This window comes from Oncorhynchus mykiss, chromosome 12 (genome assembly GCF_013265735.2).
Source record: "Oncorhynchus mykiss isolate Arlee chromosome 12, USDA_OmykA_1.1, whole genome shotgun sequence".
Classification (NCBI taxonomy): Eukaryota; Metazoa; Chordata; class Actinopteri; order Salmoniformes; family Salmonidae; genus Oncorhynchus; species Oncorhynchus mykiss.
In genome coordinates this window covers 75,708,719-75,717,455 of record NC_048576.1, presented here as the reverse complement: position 1 = coordinate 75,717,455, position 8,737 = coordinate 75,708,719, and the positions used below count along the sequence as shown (strand labels likewise).

General features: G+C 42.8%; 1 non-coding gene and 1 pseudogene across 1 annotated transcript; both read left to right on the top strand.

Moving 5' to 3' along the window:
- The first annotated feature begins 1,858 nt into the window (after positions 1–1,858).
- trnar-ccu lies at positions 1,859–1,931 on the top strand. The gene has a single exon. It is a non-coding gene; the product is annotated as a tRNA-Arg (tRNA).
- A 1,662-nt stretch (positions 1,932–3,593) lies between these two features.
- LOC110539170 lies at positions 3,594–8,028 on the top strand (annotated as a pseudogene).
- Positions 8,029–8,737: the final 709 nt, after the last annotated feature.

Genomic DNA, 8,737 nt, shown 5'->3' with positions numbered 1-8,737 from the left:
GCAAAGGTAACTGAACTTAATGACTATCGCCCCATAGCACTCAACTCTGTCATCATGAAGTGCTTTGAGAGACTAGTCATAGTCACTAGTCATATATCACCTCTACCTTACCTGCCACCATAGACCCACTTCAATTTCCTTACCGCCCCAATAGATCCACAGTCGATGCAATCGCCATCACTCTGCACACTGCCCTATCCCATCTGGACAAGAGGAATGTAAGAATGTTGTTTATTGATTATAGCTCAACATTCAACACCATAGTACCCTCCAAGCTCATCATTAAGCTTGAGGCCCTGGGTCTGGACTTCCTGAGGGGCTGCCCCAGGTGGTGAAGGTAGGAAACATCACCTCCACTCTGCTGATCCTCAACACAGGGGCCCAACAATGGTGCGTGCTCAGCCCCCTCCTGTACTCCCTGTTCACCCATGAATGTGTTACCAAGCACCCCTCGAACTCACGCATCAAGTCTGCAGACGACACAACATTAGTAGGATTTATTACCAATGATGACGAGACAGCCTACAGGGAGGAGGTGAGGGCTCTGGGAGTGTGATGCCTGGAAAACAACCTCTCACTCAATGTCAACAAAACAAAGGAGATGATCGTGGACTTCAGGAAACAGCAGAGGGTGCACCTCCTATCAACATTGACGGGACCGCAGTGGTGAAGGCGGCACAACAGAGCCTCTTCAACCTTAGGAGGCTAAAGAAATTTGGCTTGTCAATAAAAAACCCTCACAAACGTTTACAGATGCACAATTGAAAGCATCCTATCGGGCTGTATCACCGCTTGGTATGGAAACTGCACCGCCTGCAACCGCAAGGCTCTCCAGAGGGTGGGGCTGTGCTTTGGCAAAGTGGGTGGGTTATGGGGGCAGGGCCTGTTTGGCCCTGCCCCCAGACCCCTCCTGTCTCAGCCTCCAGTATTTATGCTGCAGTAGTTTGTGTCGGGGGGCTAGGGTCAGTCTGTTATATCTGGAGTACTTCTCCTGTCTTATCCGGTGTCCTGTGTGAATTTAAGTATGCGCTCTCTCTAATTCTCTCTCCCTTTCTCTCCTTTATTTATTTATTTCTCTCTCTCGGAGGACCTGAGCCCTAGGACCATCATGCCTCAGGACTACATGGCCTGATGACTCCTTGCTGTCCCCAGTCCCCAACAGCCATCAGACTGTTAAACAGCCATCACTAGCACATTAGAGGCTGCTGCCTATAGGCATAGACTAGAAAACACTGTCCACTTTAAGGAATGGAACGCTGGTCACTTTAATAATGTTTACATGTCTTGCATTACTTATCTCATATGTACTGTGTTCTATACTTTTCTACGTTATCTTAGTCACTTAATAATGTTTACATATCTGGCATTACTCATCTGATATGTATATACTGTTTTCTATTCTTCTACGGTATCTTCGTCACTTAATAATGTTTACATATCTGGCATTACTCATCTGATATGTATATACTGTTTTCTATCCTTCTACGGTATCTTAGTCACTTAATAATGTTTACATATCTTGCATTACTCATCTGATATGTATATGCTGTGTTCTATACTATTCTAATGTATTTTAGTCCATTCTGCTCTGACATTGCTCGACCATATATGTATATAGTCTTAATTCCTACTTAGATTTGTGTGTATTGGGTATATGTTGTGTAACTTGTTAGATATTACTGCACTGTTGGAGCTAGAAGCACAAGCACTTCGCTACACCCCTAATAACATCTGCTAAACACGTGTATGTGACCAATACATTTTGATTTTATATGATGCTATGCTGTGCTTGGAAAATGAACGTTAACGAATTACGCTGAATTTAAAATGACACGCCCCCGCGTGTTTGCTCGCACTCGCCCCAGTGGCCTAATGGATAAGGCACTGGCCTCCTAAGCCAGGGATTGTGGGTTCGAGTCCCATCTGGGGTGGACAGTTCTTTTGCGTCAAATTTCCTTTTCCTTCATTGGAATTAGGGTTCGATCATTAATCGTATTCTGGATGATGTATTTGGTACCGTATGTACATATAATGTAATGACTTTAGTGGAGTATACTTGTTTCACTTTGTAGGTTGATACAATGGGATCTTGCTTCTGGTAAAAATCCAAGATGGAGGGTAACCAATCGAGATAAATTGTGTGTCATGAACAACATTCCCGAGAGCAACAATAGGTGCAACAGCAGGTTCGTCTTTGAAATAAAAATCCGTCATTGTAACGGATGTAAACTGATAAAAATTGTGAAAATATACCATAATTGGACTAGATAATGCTACACAAGGTTAGAATGTTGTTATATAAATTCAACAAAAAAATGATTTGTTCATTTGAAGAATATATATTTTTTTAATGTGGATATATTTGAATTTAGAATTGCATTGGGCGCATAATTACAGTTTATGCACTGTACAGCCTAACCAATGGATTGTGCACCCAGACATGGGGTATCAGCCTACTCAGTGACACTCACAGAACACAACTGTGAAGAGTTTACACACCAAAAACCAAAAATCTACACAGTAGGCTGAATAGCGTGGTGAATTCCCACAGTCAAAGTCCTGCAATAAGAGTTAAGATGCTAATATTTGTGTAAACTCATTTTAACATTTTTTATTTGTTTTTATTTAACCTTTATTTAACTATAGTTGTGTTCTGTGCGTGACACTGAGTAGGCATCAGCCTAACCCATTTCATGGGTGCACAATCCATAGATTAGGCTGTACAGCAGTGGTGGAAAAGTACCCAAATGTCATACTTGAGTAAAAGTATAGATACCTTAATAGAAAGTTACTCAAGTAAAAGTGAAAGTCACCCAGTAAAATACTACTTGAGTAAAAGTCTAAAAGTATTTGGTTCTAAAGATACTTAAGTATCAAAAGTAGATGTAATTTCTAAAATATACTTAAGTAAAAATAGAAATAATGAGAAATTCCTTATATTAAGCAAAGCAGACAGCACCATTTTCTTGTTTAAAAAATGTACGGATAGCCAGGGGCACACTCCAACACTCAGACATAATTTATAAATGATGCATTTGTGTTTAGTGAGTCTGCAAAAACAGAGAAAGTAGAGATGATCATGTGTTGTCTTGATAAGTGTGTGAATTGGACTATTTCCTGTCCTGCTAAGCATTCAAAATGTAACTAGTACTTTTGGGTGTCAGGGAAAATGTATGGAGTAAAAAGTACATTATTTTCTTTAGGAATGTAGTGAAGTAAAAGTAAACGTTAAAAAAATATTAATAGTGAAGTAAAGTACAGATACCCACAAAACGATTTAAGACGTACTTTAAAGTATTTTTACTTAAGTACTTTACACCACTGCTGTACAGTGCATATAAGTATGCCCCCAATGCAATTCTGAATTGAAAGACATCTGCAGTGCAATTTCAACTAACTTTTTAGTCAAATTAACGAATAATAGTTTTTTGTTGAATTTATATAACAACATTCCAAACTTGTTTAGCACTATCTAATCCAATTGTGGTATAATTCCACTATTTTTATCAGTTTGCGTCAGTTTCAATGAGGAACTTTTATTTTGAAGGCAAATAACTGATTCCACTATCGTTGCTAATGCTAATATTGTTCAAAACACGTTTGTGATAAATTCCCCACCGGCTCCAACATTAAGGAAACTATAAACTAGAACCAGACTTTCAGTTCCCCACTGTTTTTATTTTGTGAATAGTGTGATTTATTCAGGTAACATTCATCTGTAAATCACGCATTTAAAATATGTATTTTCTTCGAACAGAAATGAAGAGGCTGAGTCTTTTGTTTTCTTTCTATGTTGCTGCGACTTTCGCCAGTGCTGAAAGTAAAAGTGAAACATTGTAGCCGAAGTTATTTTGTGAGCTGTATTTGATTACACACAGCGAATGCGTGTATACGTGTAGGCTAGACGAAATAGGCTGACATCTCAGATAGTGAAACTTACAGTGAAACGTAAAGGGTTGTACTGTGGTCGAGACAATTTGTTCCATTAAGTGCAGAAATGAATCCATTTAAATCAATGATAAACCCAGGAATTTCCAAAGCTCGTGTTTCTGTAATGATTAATTTCATTAAATGTTTTCATTAAAGAAAACTCACTTTTTGGCTATCCTGCACAAATGGAGCTAGAAACATAAGCATTTCGCTGCACCTGCAATAACATCTGTAAATCTGTGTACACGACCAATACATTTTTACTTGATAATGTCAATAGAAAGAAATACTCTAATGTTAATGTTGAAAGTTGACATGTGTATATTGCCTGCTTTACAGAGTTGAAAGCAGCCACAGTGTACTGGGATGCTACACATAAGACTGTCCAACTGAAAGAAGGAGTGATAGAAAAAGAGGGGGATGCATATGGATACCTCAATGACAGCCTCTCAGCCTTTGTTAACATGCTTCAGAATTCATCAGTACAGAAACAGATACTGTGAGAACACCCTCTACACAGGCTTCCTGGTGTCTCTGGATTACTTCTACCTCCTGGGCAGTGGCCTGATGATGGCCCAGACCACCAACAACGTCTTCAACACGTCCCTCTTCTCCCAGGTCATGCCCCACAGCCTGCTGGCCTGGCAGAGGGTGCGTCTGGCCCACACCCTGTCACACACTGGGGAGCAGTGGGCCAATACCTTCTCCAGATACAACTCTGGTGAGGGAGGTGGATGACACAAATGGGATATGTTCCGCACTGCGTCCAACAACAACATTGACGAATACGCTGATTCGGTGAGCGAGTTCATTAGGAAGTGCATTGAAGATGTCGTTTAACGATTAAAACATTCCTAAACCAGAAACCGTGGATTGATGGCAGCATTCGCGTGAAACTGAAAGCGCGAACCACTGCTTTTAACCAGGGCAAGGTGACCGGAAACATGACCGAATACAAACAGTGTAGCTATTCCCTCCGCAAGGCAATCAAACAAGCTAAGCGTCAGTATAGAGACAAAGTAGAGTCGTAATTCAACGGCTCAGACACAAGAGATATGTGGCAGGGTCTACAGTCAATCACGGATTACAAAAAGAAAACCAGCCCCGTCACGGACCAGGATGTCTTGCTCCCAGGCAGACTAAATAACTTTTCTGCCCGCTTTGAGGACAGTACAGTGCCACTGACACGGCCCGCAACCAGAACATGCGGACTCTCCTTCACTGCAGCCGAAGTGAGTAAAACATTTAAACGCGTTATCCCTCGCAAGGCTGCAGGCCCAGGTGGCATCCCCAGCCGCGCCCTCAGAGCATGTGCAGACCAACTGGCTGGTGTGTTTACGGACATATTCAATCAATCCTTATCCCAGTCTGCTGTTCCCACATGCTTCAAGAGGGCCACCATTGTTCCCGTTTCCGTAGCACTCACTTCCGTCATCATGAAGTGCTTCGAGAGACTAGTCAAGGACCATACCACCTCCACCCTACCTGACACCCTAGACCCACTCCAATTTGCTTACCGCCCAAATAGGTCCACAGACGATGCAATCTCAACCACACTGCACACTGCCCTAACCCATCTGGACAAGAGGAATAGCTATGTGAGAATGCTGTTCATCGACTACAGCTCAGCATTTAACACCATAGTACCCTCCAAACTCGTCATCAAGCTCGAGACCCTGGGTCTCGACCCCGCCCTGTGCAACTGGGTACTGGACTTCCTGACGGGCCGCCCCCAGGTGGTGAGGGTAGGTAACAACATCTCCACCCCGCTGATCCTCAACACTGGGGCCCCACAAGGGTGCGTTCTAAGCCCTCTCCTGTACTCCCTGTTCACCCACGACTGCGTGGCCATGCACGCCTCCAACTCAATAATCAAGTTTGCGGACGACACTACAGTGGTAGGCTTGATTACCAACAACGACGAGACGGCCTACAGGGAGGAGGTGAGGGCCCTCGGAGTGTGGTGTCAGGAAAATAACCTCACACTCAACGTCAACAAAACTAAGGAGATGATTGTGGACTTCAGGAAACAGCAGAGGGAGCACCCCCCTATCCACATCGATGGGACAGTAGTGGAGAGGGTAGTAAGTTTTAAGTTCCTCGGCGTACACATCACAGACAAACTGAATTGGTCCACCCACACATACAGCATCGTGAAGAAGGCGCAGCAGCTCCTCTTCAACCTCAGGAGGCTGAAGAAATTTGTCTTGTCACCAAAAGCACTCACAAACTTCTACAGATGCACAATCGAGAGCATCCTGTCGGGCTGTATCACCGCCTGGTACGGCAACTGCTGCTCCGCCCACAACCGCAAGGCTCTCCAGAGGGTAGTGAGGTCTGCACAACGCATCACTGGGGGCAAACTACCTGCCCTCCAGGACACCTACAGCACCCAATGTCACAGGAAGTCCATAAAGATCATCAAGGACAATAACCACCCGAGCCACTGCCTGTTCACTCCGCTATCATCCAGAAGGCGAGGTCAGTACAGGTGCATCAAAGCTGGGACCGAGAGACTGAAAAACAGCTTCTATCTCAAGGCCATCAGACTGTTAAACAGCCACCACTAACATTGAGTGGCTGCTGCCAACACACTGACTCAACTCCAGCACTTTATTAATGGGAATTGATGGAAATTGATGTAAAATATATCACTAGCCACTTTAAACAATGCTACTTAATATAATGTTTACATACCCTACATTGTTCATCTCATATGTATATGTATATACTGTATTCTATATCATATACTGCATCTTTATGTAATACATGTATCACTAGCCACTTTAAACTATGCCACTTTGTTTACATACCCTACATTACTCATCTCATATGTATATACTGTACTCGATACCATCTACTGCATCTTGCCTATGCCGTTCTGTACCATCACTCATTCATATCTTTATGTACATATTCTTTATCCCTTTACACTTGTGTGTGTGTATAAGGTAGTAGTTTTGGAATTGTTAGGTTAGATTACTCGTTGGTTATTACTGCATTGTCGGAACTAGAAGCACAAGCATTTCGCTACACTTGCATTAACATCTGCTAACCATGTGTATGTGACAAATAAATTTGATTTGAAATCTTGTCCTGGTTTATCCATCTGATAATGGTCTACAGTACAGTAGTTTCCAATGCATTTTTTCACACATTTCTTCACTCTCCCTCTCTCTCTATGCACCTATAACAACCAGTACATGATAGTGGACATGAGAAAAGTGACCCTGGGCCACAGTATAGAGGATGGGGCTCTGACAGTGGTGGAGCAGATTCCTGGCCTTGTGGAGTTCTCTGACCAAACTCGGGCCCTGCGCAGGGGTGAGGAACACGGATATGGATATAGTACTGCCAATAGATGTAAATCTTAAGCATAAACTTAGCAGGGATAAAATCCATGGGGGAGATGGTAATTGAGCAAGAGCTTCCTCTCCCAGGTTACTGGTCCTCCTATAACGTGCCTTTCCACCCAAAGATCTACACCCTGAGTGGCTATGGGAAGATGTGTGAGGAGTACGGGGAGGACTTCTCCTATGACCTCTGCCCCCGGGCCAAGATATTTCCTCAAACACATCATGAGATACAACGGGGAGCCTACGTTCCTTGCCTTTACCTGTGGCCATTTCTTATTACTCTGGTTAGCTTTTAGTTATTTCCTTTAGTTCATTTCCTCCCGACATTCTCTCAGCTCTCACTTTGAGTAGCTGTTAACCGTGTTCCTTTCTCTTCCAGACTACAAAAATGACCCCTACTCCAAGGGTAGGTCCATCTGTTGCCGTAATGACCTGAGGGAGAAAGACCCCAGCCCAGGAGGATGCTATGACACCAAGGAAGAATTTTAACTAGCGTTCATTCAGTTCGATCTCTAAATATTTTACGATAATGTAATAAACATCTGTCTCTGTTTCTCTCTGTAGGTGACTGATTTCCACATGGTGCAGGAGTTCAGAGCGGAGGCGGTGAACGGTCCCACGACGCAGGGCGACCTCCCTCCCTTCTCCTGGGAGGACTTCCAATAGCACAGCTCACCAGGGTCTGCCAGACCACTACGACTTCCCCTTCATCAGCATGCAGCCTGTACTCTTCATGCCCTGAGAGAGGTGCCATAGAGGAAGAGGGGGGGGGGGGGGGGGGGTGAAGAGTTGCCTATGGGGTTAGGGTAATGGAGGAGGGAGGTTAATGCAGATAGATTTTAATAATTTAATCTTTATTTACAGTCCAATATAGTAAATCAGCCTCAGGGGGGAAAATGCTGCAATAATGATCAAGCTTCCAGGAATTCTTATTTTACGTGTGTTTTGTCAATAGCCTAACTACTTTTTTCTTCATGCACTCAGTTGACCTATGTCTTGTGACATTGACTAAGAGTTGCTGCTGTACTGCCGTCATTTAGACATATTTTGAAACACGCTGAATCAATGTAGAAAATGACTGAAGCCTGGTTTGTTCGGTGACAAATACTATCTTTTTAAATTCAGGTCAATGGCCTAAACCTAGATTCAAATTCAGTACCCTTTGTATTATAATCAAATCCTGACCTTGAAACTAATTACAGTTCATGTTGTCATATGTTGAATTCACTATATGATAATATCAATGCTATTCTCAGGGCTCTTAATCTCATGTTTCATGTTTGTTGCATGGCCTGCTGCTACGGTGGGGGTTTCTATTTTTATACATGGAAGAATATCTTTCAACTTTGTACTTGTTTGATATCTTGGAAAGCTGCACTTCAGAAATGTATTTTCTATGATCGTTGTTAATAGATTTGAACAGTGCCCATAACTTTCATATGTTTATTCAC